At 33.4% G+C, this 18,858-nt stretch overlaps 1 protein-coding gene and 1 long non-coding RNA gene across 4 annotated transcripts in view; one reads left to right on the top strand and one right to left on the bottom strand.

Annotated features, from left to right (window-relative positions):
- Positions 1–18,858, bottom strand: part of SEMA3A (semaphorin 3A) — a 465,628-nt gene that overhangs the window by 107,378 nt on the left and 339,392 nt on the right. The gene's annotated exons all lie outside the window — the stretch shown is intronic.
- LOC125929857 (uncharacterized) lies at positions 2,234–18,104 on the top strand. The gene is made up of 3 exons (XR_007459981.1): positions 2,234–2,512; positions 17,073–17,292; positions 17,836–18,104. It is a non-coding gene; the product is annotated as an uncharacterized LOC125929857 (long non-coding RNA).

Here is an 18,858-nt window from a genome sequence, read left to right on the forward strand (position 1 = left end):
TTCTTTCTTTCTTTCTTTCTTTCTTTCTTTCTTTCTTTCTTTCTTTCTTTCTTTTTCTTTCTTTTCATAATAATACTTTAAAAAACCTGATTGTGAAAACCAGCAAAATGACTACCTGACTACTGCTTCCAGATAGACTTTGAAATGACTGCTCGTTTTGAATAAATGACCAAGGAGTTATCAGCTGAAATGATACATGGATACACTTGATTTGAAAGCGATTTTAAATTAAGATAATAAAATGACAGAGCAGGAAAATCAGGTCTAACTAATGAGTTGTAGTTCTGTACGTGTTGCTTTATAAATTTTCTCGCAGAAGCATTTGAAAACCGGATCAATCAGCTCTATGGATAGCTGGTTTTAGGGAGTTGAGAACAAACATATAAAGATGACATGACATGATCCGGTCATTCCAATTTTCCATAAATCATAAATTAATGCCCAAACCCATTTTGTTTAGAATGCCTCAAAACTACTTTGAAATAGTAAGGACTGGGGGGCAAAATTCATTTAGATTATTAAATGGTTAGCAATAAAAACACAGCTTCTCTATGTGGTATTATAAAAAGTCCTCCCAAAAGAGGCATAATACTTTCTTTGGTGAGCTACTTAATGCTGTGGTCTTTACAAATTAAAAAAAAAAATCAGGAATTCAAGCTTAGTCTCCTATACTTTAAATTTATGTTCCCAGATATGGTATGTATTAGAAATCTAGCTCTCTTTACTTAGAAACACATAATTTTCCTAAAGTCAAGGTAGTACACATAAGGAAAAATGAAAAATCAAGCAGCTCTCCAGTTGATTAACAAAAAGCTATAATATCCATTTACCTCAAATATCCTTTTTATTTATTTTGAGATAGAGAAAGAGAAAGACAGCACAGGTGGGAGAGGGAGGGAGGGAGAGGGAGAGACGGAGAGAGAGAGGGAGAGAGAGAGAGAGAGAGAGAGAGAGAGACAGACAGACAGAGAGAATCCCAAGCCGGCTCCATACCGTCAGAGCCTGATGCAGAGCTCGAACTCACTAACTGCGAGATCATGACCTGCGTCGAAATCAAGAGTCGGATGCTTAACTGACTGAGCTACCCAGGCAGCCTTACCTCAAATATCCTAATGTTTAAATCCAAATTTCTGAACATGAACAAAATAAGGCAGGGATCTGTTCTCAACAGTAAGTGAATGACTTTTGTCTTTATGATATTCTGTCCAATATTCTGCAAAGCTACCTGTAAGCTGTTACTCACAACCATCATACACTGTCAAAGATAATTCCATCAGGAAAAGTAAAGTTACAGTATGATGAAACCTGAAAATTCCTATGTAATGTGATGCCTAAGAATGTAGGTTTCTCAAGGGATATTAAGAATAGAGGATAAGGATATGCTTATATTAGTAGGGGAGGATGCGACATTTGGAATGAGATAATTTTTGGCTAACTGAATCAATGGACTGTATTTGAAGTTTAGGAGGAGCAAAGGGAGGATGAGAGGGGGTGTTATAGGAAATGAGAACATGGATGTAGGAGGAGATCATATTACACGGAGCTTTGAACCTGACCATAAAATCTTAGATGCTGTTCTGGGGGGAAAGAGTAACTGGTGGGCTGGGGTGAGGACATTGAGCAAACACAGATGGAGATTAAAAATGGTCGCAAAATCAAGAAAGGAGAAAATATGGTGGGAAGGAAGTTGAGGGATATCCTGAATTATGTGGTAAAGTTTTGACGTTTTGTAATTCTGAAATCTTCCTGCAGATAAAGTTAAGGAATATTTAACAAAGGACAATTATGAAACATGGAATATATTTGTTGAACTATTCATTTCATCTTAAGCACCCTGCTCTATTACTAATTTTCTTACATCTTTTTACCCTATGAAAATGAATGAAATTATCATTCTCCTCCAGTATTTTGTATCCCCCCACCCCTTGCAGTCTGGAAAACAAATGGGACAAAATGGAAAATAACGCATATGAATGGGTTACCAGGAAGGCATGGCTGGTCATTAGAAGGTTTGACAAGTCCAGTGTTTTGGAACAGAGAAGTGTAACTAAACCTCAAATGTATGGTTAACCTAGACTGCTTGTCTTCTACATAATTTTTGCTTTTGTCTGGCAGTTGTAAGCACTTGAATTTCCAAAGACAGGTGCCAGGCAAGATCAGGGAAGAGGACAGAGCAATGCTGTCTTTCCTGTTTTCCTACCCCGACGGCTAAATTCCCCATAGGTGACCTGTGTGATCACTTCACAGGACCAGAGGGTCAGCAGCGATGGCATGAAGGCTGCAGCTGTTGCTGTGGTGCTAGGGCCACACTCTTCTCTTTGCCAGCCCTCTCTCTGGTCCTAGCATTAATCACAGCAGCACCAGCTGAGAAGAGAAGAAGATGCTAGGTCTTGTGCTGGCACTTCTGCAGTCTGTGGAATTTGAGCACCTGGGTTTGAGTCCAGGCTCTCCTGCTTCAGAGTTGTGTGACTCTAACTTTCACCTCCCTAAGGCTGTTTTCTCCTATGTGACAGTAACATAGAAACTGTGCTATTATTTTTATTGTCATTTTCATATTGTATTTATATTCCTCACAACCGTGCTATGTGGTAGATATCATTTTATTCACTTGAAGGTCAAGGACATTGCTTATGCTCCAAGGGGTACAAATGATAATTAACAGAACTGGAATTTACAGTAATTATATCCATGGCCAAGGTATTACAGTGGAAGATAGTAGGTTTAGCTGTTCAAGCTGTTGTTACATGAAATGTTATGATTTTAAAAATCCACAGCACAAAAGATGTGGTTTGTGTACTGAGAAAATACTCTGGAAACAAGGAACCATTACTTCTAATCATGCCCTACCACAGGCTGTCTTAACTTGTTTCTTCATATGCTCAAAATGATTACCAGGGCCCTGTGCAGCAAATGACAGACCTGAGAAACAAAGATAAGTCTTGGGTTTTTTTCAAAGGATTAATTGGGAAATATATTTTAAACACATCAAGATAAATTTAGCCAGTTGCATAACTCTCTTTTCCTGCTGACCTACACTCCCTTGAATTGGATTCCTTTCACAGCCAAATTTCACATATAACTTGTTTTTTATTCCTTTTCCTCAATTATTTCTTCTACATAAACACTTTTCCTGAATTCCATTTCCCACTCTTCCACTGGAAGGGTCATATTAGAAGACATCAATGACTTTCTTGTTCTAACTCCAGGGGAGTTAGAACAAAGCTTTTTTCAATTTTTTTTTTCATTTTATTATTTTTTTAATCTTTGCGGCCTATCTGGTGTTCCTTGGTATTTTCATTGAACATGGAGATCCTGAGTGCCTATTTCCAGGTATGATTTTTTGTTTTGATTCTGTGTTTGTGCTACCCCTGTTTCCTGGTCTTTCATTACTTCTCCCCAGGTTTCACCAAAAGTGCCTTTGCTAAGGCTAAGAAGCTAAGGCTTTCTTATATCTCATTTCACCTTAATTATTACTCAAAACTTCTAAGTCATGACCTCCTTGTCTACACTTCTTTCTTCCTTCAGCTCAGTACTTGCCTCAGTGACACGCTGCTTGGATGACTCTTCCAAACCCTAACCTCGACACAGTGGAAACCAAGCACTGCACTTTGTTCAACACCACGATCTTATCATCAAGTCAATTCTCAATGATGCTTCAAATCTTATGAATGAACTCAACGGGATTTGTCACACATGTCCAAAGCCCAGAACATACCCTTGGCTTATTAGTCTCATTTATTCTTTATTATCTGTCAATTAGTAAACCTTTTTTATCCTTCTACCAAAGAACCTCTTCTATATTTTTTTCTTCTACGTTCGTTGTTCAAGTACTGGCTGTGATTACATCAATACCAGACTTCTGCTTAGCTTCCAAGAAGACTCTACTGTTTTACCCGTCACTTCAGCATATACTTCACTAGCTGTTTAAATTCTGTAAAACCTGCTTCCATTATATTAACTTTCAATGCAACAATCCTCAGTAGCTTTATATATATATATATATATATATACACACACACACATATATGTACATATACATATGTATGTATACATATGTATGCGTGTGTGTGTGTGTGTGTGTATATATATATATATACACACACACACATTTTATATATATATATATATATAAAATAGAACTTTCTCTCAAGATTCCTCATAATTTGGCCTAATGCTAATGCCCAACCTCATTGTTATTCTACTCTCTAATTTATGCAAAATGGTCTATTGAGCATATTCTCTTCACTATCCAATGAAAATAGTAACTTTGGCATTAATTTCATGTCTTTGTTTTTCTTTGTTTTTTTTTTTCTTTAGTGAAAATATTTACTTCGTTCCATTGATTTATCAAAACCCTTTCAGATCATTATCAGAATTTACTTTCAAGTAGCTTAATATAATTACTGTACTAAGACATTAGTAGTTATAGAGATCTGAGTTCAAATTGTGACTCTGGGATTCCCTAGGTGTGTGATTTTGCATTGGTTATTTAACCTAATTCCAAGTTTTCTCATCTGGGATACACACACAAACAAACAAAGAAAACAATCTGCCTATTTAGACTACTGTAGCAATGAAATAAGATAACTACTTGGCATAGTGTTTGAAAATGTAGTCATTAATTTTTACAATATTCTTAGTGATCCTACCTCATGCTAGGGATGGAAGTTGCAGAACTGAGTAAGATAGAGACGCTGTCAGTCCTCTGTCACTTACAGTTTTGTAGGGAAGACAGACATTAAACAAATACATATACAATGTTCATGTAATTTTCATGTATATTGCTGAAGAATACAATTGTACAAGAAAAATGATGGTGATTTAGCTTGAGTGGGTAGTGGGAATGAGGTGGACAGACAAGGCTTTCCTGAGAGGACATCTAAGTGGAGTTCTGAAGTATAAACAGAAGTTATACAGAAAAGTGTTCAGAAATAACTCAAAAATAGCTTATTGTTGTCACTGTATTGTTAACTGCTTTTATTACTATCTTCTTGAAACCTTTCCCAAACAGTTCATTCCCACTGATTTCTGTTCTCTGAAAACCTATGGCATTATTACATTATTTGACTGCCATTGGACTTTCTTCATGTTTTTGCATCATGTTTCACTTTTATTACTCTGTGTTTCTCCCATTTGTGGAAATGATCCTATACTTGTCTTGACCTGCTTTGGAACCAGCTTAAATACTCTTAGGAAAACTGGATATTCCAAAATTGAGACTTCTGTGGTACTTTCTACATAACTATGATAACTGACCATTGCTTTATGTCAAGTATGATTTTTTTTTTCTCCAAAAAATGCCCATGTAGGGTTTGAGAGCAGAAAACAGGTCAAATTTATCTTTCAAATATAAATCCATAATGTTGATATCATAAAGTGAACACAAAAACAAGTATTTGTTGAAAATATGTTTGCTGACTTTGGCAGATTTGTGTCTCTAAGTAATTTCTACATTACTCAAGGTAAGACTCCTTAGTTCAGTTTTATTTACCACTAACATGATATAGCACAAATGATACTCTGTGTGTACTATATGTTGACTGATCACAGAGACGCATTTCATATTTTAAAGATAATATAATATTTTATTATTCTTTGACTATAAAATTTGACACATTTTTAAAAATGGTATGAGATGCATGATCCTATTTATTTTTCTCAACTTCCTGTCCAACAAGATGAAAACAACTTTAATATGAAACAGTAGTTTGCGAATTCAAAAATAAATAAGACATAATCATCCCTTTGTTAGTGAGAAGTCTCTGAATGTTGCTCTGAGTGCTCTTTCATGGTATATTTTTCTGAATTTGAAACAATGGAACAGGGGTTTTAAAGTTCTCTGCTTAACTCTTTTGAGCTTATACTAAGAGTACAATTGTCATTGAAGTAATAGTTCTCCTAAGACCCAATGATGAGTCAATTTAGAGCTATTAGGGAAAAAAGGCCATTTGGTGAAAAATTATATGTAAACACTCATCTCAAGCACTACTTTGCAGCATATTTTGAGAAGAGTGTTAAACACTTCCTCTTAAATAGGAACAAAATGTCAAGATCTCAGTACAGCTCAGTTGGGTACTCCTCTTGTGGAAGAATATATGTTACATATACTACTATTGGTATAACTGGTACAATTTTTGCCATTTTAAAGTAAATAAATCTTCACTGATAGTAAATTCTTCAATAAGAGTATTTTTAACTTTTTAGATACAAATCTACAAAAACTTGTCAACTATTAATATTGGAACAAATACCATACTGCAAATATTGTTTCAGAGATAAAACGGACATGTTAAAAAGTTACTGATTTTAGTTCAAGTGCAGTTATGAAGATAGCCATTTAACAGTCTGTTACCTTCAGTTACTTGACTGAAGTGATGTGTATTTAAATCATGTATGGTTATGCTATAATTTCAAGTTACCAAAACATCTAATGAAAACATAGCCATGCTTTCAAAGTAATTATTGGCATTTTTTTTATGGTAAATTCACTGCAAGGCTCATTTTAGAAATGGCATGCTTTTTATAATTATGCAGCTCTAACGATGGTATGTATATAATATATATATATATTTATATATATTATATATATTTATATATTATATATATTTCATATATATACATAAAACTATTATATATATATTTATATAGAGAAACAATTAATGGTTTAAGTATACTGTATATTGCTTTAAGCAGCTACATTTATTACCTAGAAAGAAAGCCTTTTGTGCTCTGAAACTCAGTTTCAAAAGTTATGAAATACATAATTCAAAAATGATTTTTAAATTTGAAATATCTAACATGTAGACACTAAATACGTAAGACAGTTAAAACATTCGAAGGACAATATATTTGAAAATCTCAATATTATTATTATATTATAAAAGATGTGAAGTTAGGTCTGTCCTATTATAGAAAATAAACTAAAGAAACTGTTTGTGAATATTTGAAAGATTTGAAGTTTGATTCCATATTATCTGAATAATAAAATAATACAAATATTATAAAAGATGCTTTTTATTTTTTAAGTTCCAGTGGAGGTGTATGTGCCTATAGTTCTTGTTAAGAACTTTGTAAATAAAACTATGGAAGTTCAGAGTATCGCAGGGAAAAATCAACACGCATGTTTAAAAAAATCTAGGAATTTGACAGAGTGCTAATGGCTGCTGTATCATGAGATGTCCTTTTCATTTCTGAAAATATATTATTTAATGTTTGCTCCTTAAACAACAGGCAGGTAACACAATGTCTCTAGATAATATGCCTAAATACGTGCACGAAGAGCTTACCACACAGCAACAGCATGTTTTCTCTGCAAGGAGAAAAGATTCAACCCAAATGCAATGAAAAGGAAGCATATGACAGAGTTGAACCAACAAATGTAAAATGGCATTTACATTTTTTGGAAGCAAAGAAAATGAAGCAAAGTGGGACAAAATGATGATTAACTGTTTTTTTTTTTTCTATTAAAAACAAGAATATTTAAAATTGGTACTTTTAAAGTCATAATAACTATGCTGACACTGGTGGTTATTCATTTACTCAAATTAACAAATATTATTAAGTGTCCAACACGTCAGAAGGCTTGCTGTAGAAAACTGTGTAGACTGATAAAAAGAATATACTCTTACACAAAAGTGTAGGTTTCACATCTCATCAGAAGAGAAAATCTCCAAACTAAAAGCATTTACGTTATCCAGAGCACTAGAATCAGAATGAGAAGTACTTGGCATCACAATTCAGCATCTATTCAGCAGAGTGTTTTACTAGGTTAAACATATTTGATCACAATATCTCTCTGTGGTAAAGTGATAGAATTAAATCCTTTTCTAGCTAACATTGTGGTTAATACAAAATGGTTTCTAAACACTAGGTGAGACTGAAGGAAAACTGCTTTACTTTGACTCCATGTTTCAGGCAATATTTATACTTTCCTCACAATGAATAGCTAGAAATTTATTAACTTATTAATTAGTCATAAGTAAAGAGCTAACTTCAGTCATTTTCAGTCAAAAACATGCAATGATTTTGATTATGATGCTCTTTTCCTAACCTGCCAACCATTACAGAAAATGAGATGCTTTATCTAGAATCAAAATCAGTACGTTATGAACAAAATTAAATGCCATATTACAATGTCTTTTTTTTTTTCAATCACAGACATGAAGGTTGTATTTTTACACAACTCTGTATATTCTGCCAAATTCCAAAGTCTGAATTCTAGTTAATCCATGGTCTACTCTCTGAGAGTATTACTGAATTAATGTTTTATGCATGCCAAATACATGGTGTTCACAGAGAGGGGGGAAAAAAGGCATTTAAGGAGAGCTGAGGGAAACCTGCTCCCTGTCAAACTGCTCAACCCCTGAAATACCTGATTGTTAAGCAAGCTGTGTCATCTCCTGCCAATTAAATCCTGATGGGGGAAGATGAAAGGCAATTCTTTTACCAAAATAAAATTTGCCTTTATCCTCAGAGAGCTTTAATTCGAAACTCAAACAATGGCGCATAGTTTTCTTGTAATGCTACCTTCAGTTATTATCTTTTGAATGTTAGTGTGTACATATTTCTGCCTTTGCCTTCTACTTGTCTCCTTGCCCTCTCACCTTAAAACTCCCACTTTCTTACACTGTCAGGAAAAAAAGCTGCTGCTGAACATCACATTGATTATTATATTTATTGCTTCCTGTGTGTTAGTCTCCAGGAGTGAAAAGTAGACTTTAACACGGACATTATGTTACAAGAGAGAGCACCCAAAGAATCTCTGTCATACTCAGAGTACTGAAGAACATAGAATTTCTATTCTATTTTGAACAAAGGGCCCAAAATATAAATTAATATGGTAGTTGTTGCTGTTATTATTATTGTGCAATAAATTCCATTGTTAGCCCTACCTGTTATATCAAAGTGGATTTTGAGGTATATTTCTTCCTTCCTTCCTTCTTTTCTTCCTGTCTTGCTTCCCTTTTTGACTCCTCCTTCCTTCCTTCTTTTCATCTTTCCTTTAAGATTGGGCATGTACATTCTCCAACTACTTCTTTCCTGACTTGCTGCATAAAGGCTCTAACGGCCAAATAAGTTTCAATTGCAGATCTGTGTAAATGTTATTGTGAAATTTTTATTTACTCTGTTCTCTATTAAGGCCTTATGCATATGAGGGATAAAACAATTATACCAACAAAAAATCAAAAGTGTAAAATTTCAGCATAGTTGTATGTTAATGACTATGGGTTATTCCTGACATAAAGGTGGCAATATATGTCAAATGTATATGACTCATATTGAAATATGGAGTACCCAAGATTTTCTTTTTTAAGAGACTATTTGGTGCTATTCAAAGGTTCAAACTAGCTGAGTATTTGTATTTCTCATTCTAATATGTATGCTGTGACTTTTTATCCAGGAAAAATATGAGAAAAATTAACCCTTAAAAGACAAAGAAATGATCCCTAACAGTTCAGAGTTTATGATGTGAATCCTATCTGCAATATATGTATCCTATTTCAGACAAATTTCCTAATCCTTTTTACAGAACTCATCACAAGTTGCTTGTGCTGCTATGAGAGTATATATTAGTTTAACTGTAATACAAGAGAAATGAGGGAAACTAAGGAAGTAATGCATGGGTTGATATCAGGAAGATCAGACGGATTTATTAAAGTAAGTATCAGGGGAAAGATCCATCCAGGAAATAGAAAAAAAATAAAAACAAAGACTCAAAGGAAGAGAGACTGGGAATGTAAAAGAACTGAAAGAAGAAAAGAAACTCCAGAGTTTCAGGAGAGGATAAGGGAAGAGTACCCAAAAAAGGATGCAGAGGTAGGAAGGACTAAGACCAAAAAGCAGATTTCCCTAACTGCTAGGATTAAAAGAAAGCAAGAGAATGTCCTTAAACCAAGGTAATAGGTCACCAACTGCTTTCTAAGAAGCGTGCTCTGGCTTCAGTGTAGAAACCAGACCGGACAGGCCAACTGGTAGAAGAGAAGAGGCAGCGAGGGAAGAGTCTTACTTTTATCAAATGGAACCATATGTCAATGGTGACTTTTACATCTCTGGTCTACAGTCTGGCAGAAAAGCCAACCTAGTCTATTACATACGGCATAATCTGTAAGAGGCAGTTATCTTTTTGTATTTCCTAAATCCTTTCTCATTACATTTAGGATCACGGTTTCTTGCCATTTTTTTTTTTTTTTTTATGCTCTTGATCCACTTTCTCTGACCTCAAATATGGCTTGCTTCTATGAACTTAAATTATGTACATTTTCAATAGTTTTTATTTTGTTACTATATTTTAAGAATTTATGTCCAATTAAGGTTAAGGTTCTAATGTAATTATTTTATCCACTTATATTCCAGAATATTCTTATGCATATATGAGAAAATATCACATATGTGCATAACATCCACCAGATAGAAGACTGGGAACAGCTGTTGTAACAGCCAGAATCCCTGAAAATACCAAATAACAGGACAGTGGAATCTACACTTATAACACCATATTATGATACCAATTCTAAAAAGAAACACCACCAGGAACAACACCCTTTGGGATATAAAAACTCATAAACCTGAAAAGTCCCACAACCTCATAAAATACTGACAAAATGCCTTTGCTGTGGATATTTGCAATGATAGTTGGATGACAATGCCCAGGCAAATTTCACCTGTATATAAAATTGATCTGTTTTAAAACAATCACTTTTCCCACAACAGACATTTATTTCCTTAAGTTAAATGGAAAAAAAACTAAAGCCTATATTTATAAATACATGTTCAGGCAGTCTAAGTTGACTTATATTCCTCATACTACACTTTCACAATTTTGTCTAAGACACTGCCATCACTATGGATATAAATATGCACATACATACAATATATATTATATATAGGTTTATGTACAAACGTCATATATATAGATATACAACCTTACACATATATTTCCTATTGATAACAACTGTAGAAAAAAACAATTATAGAGAACTCACAATAGGAATTATCCTTGTTTTAAATATAAATCAAACTGCATTCACTTTAATACTTTTTTGTAAATCTGACTTATCTCTTTGGACCTATTGAGGTCTGTGACCATAAATAATTTTGTTTCTGAATTTTTCTTTTCTCATGTTTTATGTCAACACTCAACTAGTCTCCACCCTGTTCATTAAACTTTTTTTTTTTCTAACAGATGTTGCTTTTTCCCTTTTTCTCTTTCATGTTATCCAGGAAAGATCAAAGCGTTTAGTCATTCTTGTCCACTGTATGCAGAGGTGTGTGGGTGAAATTTTGCATGATTCTTGTGCTCTGGTTGCTTTCCTAATGTTTTCAATTATTTCCTTTGATAATATTTGATATGTGTTGACTGCTTCAACTAACAGAAATCATCTTAAATCTAGCTACTTTTTGAGAAAAAAGGGCAAAAGCGTAAAGTCAGTACTGAAACAATGTTCAAATGTTATCTGTTTTAAAGAGGCAACTGACTCATTTTCAATAAAGAAATAGTACTTTTGTGAAAGAAACCATACAATTCTTCTCTGAAATTACTTGCTAATGTTTATAATCAGACCATGAGCCCCTAGAGAAAGTAAAGGGTAACTGTATTTTTAAAAATAAATATCTAAGGTTATTCAATTTATTTTAATTTTGGAAACAAAAACTTGATACAAAGCTTGGCATCCATGGAAAATTTTTTCATGGCTTTTTTTTTTTTTTTTTACATGTTTGGCAATGAAAGTGAAGACAACATAGTAAACTAGAAAAGAATCTGAATTAGCTGTCAGGAGAACTGAGTTTAAGTTCAGCTTTTGCCGCTAAGTAACCATCATATTTTAGAAGCAATCTGAGCTTCAATTTCCTATATTAAATATGAAGGATAGAAATCTGATGAGCTACATGCTAATGGTAAGCTTTGGTATTTCATAAACATGTATTTTTGAATAAGAATTTCACGGAAATGTGGTCACAGTTTAACTCTGGATATAATTTTTTTTCATAAAATTTTTTTTTAAGTGAGACATCAGATAGTGCTCAGCTCTGTGTTCAGCATAGTACTAACCTGAAGTAGTTACGTAGACATCAAATTTTCCAACTTAATTTCTGGTACTAAAATCTTCCCAGATCATATCTTTTTCTGAGCAGCATAGTTGAAATATACTTCTTATTTCTGTCTTAGGAGATTAGTAAGGTTTTGGACTTGTTAAGTGCAAAGTAGAAAAGCAAATGTGACTAATTTTTTTGTTATTCAAGCATTCATACAGCAAACACTTCATTTCATTTTTTTTTTTTTACCTGAAGTTGATTTTAATCAAGACATTGGAAACTACTGATTGCCTCTGATGTACTTTATAAACGAGGGTATGTCAGTTCACTTCTAGTTTTCTAGATGTTTGCATTGTAAAAATGGTTATATTTTGCTTACCGTTTACATCATCTTTTCCTATTCATCTGTCAGGTGAGTTATTACACCCCATTCTAGGGGAAAAAAAGATTTTTACTTACGTCTAAGAGACTATGGAATTTTAGCATGAATTTTAAAAAAATTCCATAATGCTGTTAGCAAAAATGTGATGTAGTGTCAAGGTATTATTAGCTAGAATTGCTATCTAGCATGAGATAATACAAAGAAAAGGTATTCCTTATGGCAAATCTTACATTTGCCTCCAAGATTTAGGCCAGCAAAGGGCAAGAAATGTGGGGCACTAAATATTCATCCTTTCCAGGTTAAGTAATTTAAATATGAGGTAAGACAGCTATTAAATGCCAACAAAATGTAAATCAAAAGAAAAAAAAAGTTTGCCAGGATAGAAGCACTTAAAAGGAGCTTGAACCCTGGCATGTATACAGAACCCCATTTGCAACATTAGAAAGATTCAGACTTTAAGCCTCTGTGTAAAGCTTTGTGATCATCACAAGTGAGGTAACTTGCTGAAATAGAAGCTAGTCCTGTATTTAATCACTAACCTATTTTCTTAAGTGAATATGCATAATGCATTCTAGGTAACTATTTTTTTTATCACGTGAGAAATCTTGAGGTGTGAAAATTTTGAGGAGACCAATTTAATGTCATTTCGGTGGCAGCAAAAGTCACACAATGAATCAGTGACAGACCTGTGAATTGATTTTAGATCCCATTAGACTCCCTTTTTAACCACTCAGCAATTCTTGAGATTGCTTTCAGTGACCAAAGATGCAAAATTGAATTAAAATGTCAGACTGGAAAATAAAAATAAAATAAAAATGGAAAGTAGTCATTCTATACAGTTTGATTTCTGACAATTTGAAACTATATTGCCTGCATGTAAATGTACAAATCTCAAAACTGTGCATAGACCCTGATACCAAATTTTCTATCACTTATAAAGGAATAGATTTAAGTTACTAAAGTGTAAGGGCAAAATATGCAAAGACAGAAGCAATTGTGTTAAATAAAATTTCAAGGCTTATGCTGGCCAAGTTTTTAGACAGTGATTAAAGGATGTCCTTTCATGTAAATTTACATTTCTCTAAATGCATTTGTTTTGGCCAGAATTTCTAAAGACTCTTAAGTACAAAATTAAATTTGAGTAAAAAAGATAGTTTTTTCAAATACACTAATATTCAATATCTTCATAGGCATTAGTAGATTAAAAAGAGCCATTTATATTAAGAAACAGAATAATAACTGCCAATTTTCTGTTTTTTGATAATTTGCCATATAAATTACATATTTTCGGTTTATTAGAGAATCTAGAATTTTATATAGATCAGCATCCAGATTTCTCTATATTCTTGAGACAGTACATAATCAAAATATTAAGAAAAAGAGGATATGTTTCACTAACTTTAAATGAGAGAAAACCAATTTTTATTTTTTTATATTTTAAGTATTCTATTTAAAATATATTGCTATTAATGCTACAGATTCTGCATTTCCCTTTGGGATGAAAAAGAATTAAAATTCTCCTTGATTATAAAACATACTACCACTCTCCTGTGTGTTTGAGTAGAAGCACAAGCAGGTATGCTTTGTTTATCTTGGCTCAATATTAAGATTACACAGAGACAGAATTAGTAGAATCAGAAAGTATGTTTCTGTGAGGTATCCTAGCATTTCTTTTACTGAAACATGACTCCCTGATTATATTATTACCATATCTTATAATTTTTTTTTTAACGTTTATTTATTTTTGAGACAGAGAGAGACAGAGCATGAACGGGGGAGTGGCAGAGAGAGAGGGAGACACAGAACCGGAAGCAGGCCAGGCTCTGAGCCATCAGCCCAGAGCCCGACGCGGGGCTCGAACTCATGGACCGTGAGATCGTGACCTGAGCTGAAGTCGGACGCTTAACCGACTGAGCCACCCAGGTGCCCCATTACCATATCTTTTAAAAGATTCCATGAATTTATCACTGCCATGAAATTTTACCAAGATGACAGGCACTGTCACATTTTTAATACAAAAAATTTAATGTTTCTTTCAAGAGGCTTCCAATAAAGCAAGCTGTAATTCATTTCACTTGCAATTCATTGTTTTGAGAGGTTTTAGACTTGAGTATTAATGAACACACAGTATATGTTGCTGAATAGCAGGCTTTCTTTCTTTTTTAAGGCTTAATAATATTCCATTTTATGTTTCTACCACATTTTATTTATCCATCCATCTGTTGATGGATATTTGGGTTGTTTCTATATCTTAGCTACTGCAAATAATACTGGAATGAATCTGAAGGATATTATGCTAAATAAAATAAACCATCACAGAAGGACAAATGCTCTATGATTCCACTTAAAGGAGGAACCTAAAATAGCCAAAGTCTCAGAAATAGAGAGTAGAATGGTGGTTGTCAGGGACTGTGGGTAGGGGACATGGGGATTTGCTGCTCAACAAGTATAAAGTTTCAGTTATGCAAAATGACTAAATTCTAGAGATCGTCTGTACAGCGTTACGCCTATAGTTAATAATAATGAACCATGCACTTAAAAGGTATTAAGAGAGTAGATCTTGTGTTAATTATTCTTACCACAATTAAAAAAAAAACATTAAAGAAAACATGATGTAGCATCATTCCAATAAAGTATAAGTAGTACAATATCAGACATAAGATTTACGTTACCAAAAAGCAATATGCTAGGATGATTATGGCAGGAGACTAATTAGTTGTGTGATAGAAGTATGATGAACCGCGCTAAAATTCAGTTTCCCAAACTAAAAAATGGAGACAACACTTTCATCACAGAGTTGTAAAAATAAACTGCTATAAAATACTGATAAAGCCATCAAGTATCCCAACAATGACAGGCATTAATATTAATACACATAATGAAAAAATCATGGGGAATAGCTGTAGCAGGAGAGAAACTGAACAGAATAACAAAGGATAAATCAGATGTTTCATTTTTATAAAAATTTCACAAAATAAGTTATAACGTAAAAATGTAATTAAAAATAAAGCTCAGATTTTTCATTAAAATCACTGTTTCTAAGTACTGTATATTTTATTTCTTTCTATTTAGTTGTTTTTTGTTTTTTATTTTTATTTTTTAAACAATGTGTCTGAATTGCTTTCACATATGCATTACACAAAATAGCATTCTCTGGATTTACAAGCTTGGAGAAATCATGCTTTTGTGAGATACACTATGGGTGAGAAATTCACATAACTTTGCATATGATAGCTTAATGTTTTATGCACAACATAAATTCAGCTTATTTGTAGACTTAGAAGTGAAAATTGAGTGTGCATGAACCACAATATGCTACAAAACGTGTTTCTCTAATTATCCCAAAGGAATTGGGAAAGCATTTTTTATTGGAGAATTTAAACAGTGTCCTCTTCTCATCTGTATTTCACCTAGTAGCTTAGGAGATTTGGATATTATTTTTATTTTTACTTTCCTGTAAGGATTTTAAATATATTTAATATCTTTCGCTCAATATTAGTTTAGGCTCTCATCATGTCACCACTCAAACGTTTGCCACACTCTCAAAATGGACACAGCTATATGTCCATTCATCACTCCGTAACCCCTCCCAATTACATTTACACCAAAAATGTGTTTACGTGAAAACATGTTTTAAAGCCAATCATAGCGATAATAGTCTCTTCAAAAAATTTATATTGCTCTTGACTGGCTTCCCCAAATTCAAGTTGATCCTAATTTTCCAGCCTTCTTTTTTGAAATCACTATACTCTCTGCACACTGGGATATTTGCCATTTCCTCATTTATGACTCTGTCCTTTTATTCTGCCCTTCTAGTCTCGACCATCTTTCACAACTATCAATACTTCACTCATTTTTCTAACTCCAACTGAAATGTGAATGCCTTTGTTCACTTCATGAATTCCCCTTATTTACAGTCATCACCTGTTCAAACCAGGCAATGAATCTGAAGTATTGTTGAGTATTTTCAAAATATAAAATAAATACAACACAAAAATCCTTAACTTAGTCCTCTAAATTAGAATGAATGACTTCATCACTCCTCTTCCACTATATGCTGTTAGTAACTTCTTTGAAAGGAGCATGTTGTGGTCTCAGACACAAACCACTGAACAGGATGCTTGCCTCAGGTACATTTACAAAATACCCATGAAAACCTTACCTTTCTCAAGCGTACAATGAGAATATAAGGGTACCTAGCTCATCAGACTTTGTGAAGAATGAATGAGGTAACAAATTCAAAGCACTTATTCCTCAATAAGTGTTAGTTGTTGGGAATATAACTGTTATTATTACTGATGTTTCACCTATGTTTAAGTTAGAGATTTACATGTATGTTAGCTCTTTGGGGGCAGACATTTTTATTTATATTCCTCACTATTATTATGAGGACGTGGCTTAGGAAAAATGTTTCCTACATTGTTAGTAAAGTCAGTTTTATCTCTATTGAATTAGTCATCTGAATACAAATTGCTTCCAAGGTCATTTGGGCATTGATTGTAGCAAGTGAGCAGAAATGTAGCTACAAATCTAAAGAACTTAAGATATAAATGTTACGCTTCTATTATGACTAGTATCTACTCAAATCTATTTAATAAATAAAACTTCTATTGCAAAAGTACTGGTTTTCTCATTATGTCTTTCCTTTTCACCTCAGTGCTGTTCTCATCACCTCACGCTGATTCCCATCACCAGCCTTTGTTATTTCTACTTCCCCGGCTCTCATCCTGTCCAAATTAACCACATATGTTAAGTCTGGAGCAGCTGAGCGCCATGAGGAGCCCATGACCAGGGGACATCACACTAGGGCAAGGAGAGCATCCTCAGATGTGAACACAGAGAAGAGGGGATACTATCTGCTTAAAAACTACCACAAGGTATCTTCTTACTGTACTGTCAGGTTTACCTTCTATCATATATTTCCTAAAAGTAAGTAAATTTGTGGAACTATATGTTCTTCATGATTAAAATTAAGTACCAACAAAACTAGGGAACAAAATTAAAATTTGCAATACTAATGCAAAGTGATAACGATACCCCTGTGTATTCTAAAAAGTAAATACCTTCTTACAATATGAACATGGTTCTAGTGTCCAGAAGCTACAGTCTTTGGTTCTGGTAAACCAACCCTCCTCTGTGCTCTGGAGTGACTGAATTTTCTAACCACTTTTCTCTCTTTCAACCACAGCAAAACGTTCCTTCACACAGTCCACTCTGACCTTACTTTGGCTTATTCTTGGCAGGAATACATCATTTGCATATCAAGTCAACCTTTGTTTCTTTCTCATTAGCCCAAGAAAATTAAAGGAGTTTTCTTGACACTCACATGATCATAATCCCCAAGCAAAGAAACAAATATCTTAAATGATTATGAGGTAGTTATCCAAATAATTTAGTATGCAATTATATTATTTTTTCAGATTATCATCAAAGTGAACCATATGCAACAAATCTGCAAGATAACTTGCTGATGCCTATTTGAAACACTGCAAGAGAAGGCAAATATATTCTGATCTGTGGAAATTCAGTCTAAGCCTACTCTGCTATTTTCCTTAAGGCAACAGGGTTTAGTACTACTCTTCATGTTTACTGTAAAATGTAATATTGGTAACAAATTAAAAGTTTTTATGGGTACATATTTCTTCTTAAAATAGATCATATGAGGAATGAGTGCAGAGGAATCAATCAAAAAGACATAGATAGGAGAAAGAGCAACTTGGGTAGTCTATACCTCCAGTGACCGGCTAGATCGAATAAATGGAAGGTCTTTGATCCATGCTAGCTCTTGAGGGTTCAGGAGAAGAAAAAATATTTTGATTAACATGCTGTATATGAGTCAGTCCTTATACCTATGTTGATTATGAATGAAGATGTGATTCAAAAGCTGAGTACACTAAAGACTTTTAAGAAGTAATTGACAATGACGTCATTGAACCAATATGGATAGCCTTTAGAAAACTATTTAATTTGGTCCAAATTATTTTTCTGGCAGTAGGTAAACCAGATCTGATAAAACATGAGACTAAATACCCTAAGAATTGAATGCTAACATTTCCATTTTTATCTGACATTGTTCTTAGGAATAAAACACAGTGAAATACTTTGAGGAAAAAAATCTTTTTTTCAAATGAACCAAATATGTGGTAGAAGGTAAAATATTAATGTCATTACTATGGTGTTTTCATATCACATATTTAGAGCAAACAAGTCAAAAAATAAAATGGTGATTTGTAACATTTTAAACAGGGTGAGGGGGATTTCTGGTTCTCTCTCACTTTTTTTTTTTAATCATTTGTGAACTTTTTTCTTTTCTAACCTTGTTTCTAATCATGACTTAGGTCCCCCTACTACCTCATTTAACTACTAGTTCTATTAATTTTGAGAAACTGTCTTATTGATAATATTTAGAAATTAGAATGTTAATAGCTCATGAAAAATACATT

Source organism: Panthera uncia, chromosome A2, assembly GCF_023721935.1.
Source record: "Panthera uncia isolate 11264 chromosome A2, Puncia_PCG_1.0, whole genome shotgun sequence".
NCBI lineage: Eukaryota > Metazoa > Chordata > Mammalia > Carnivora > Felidae > Panthera > Panthera uncia.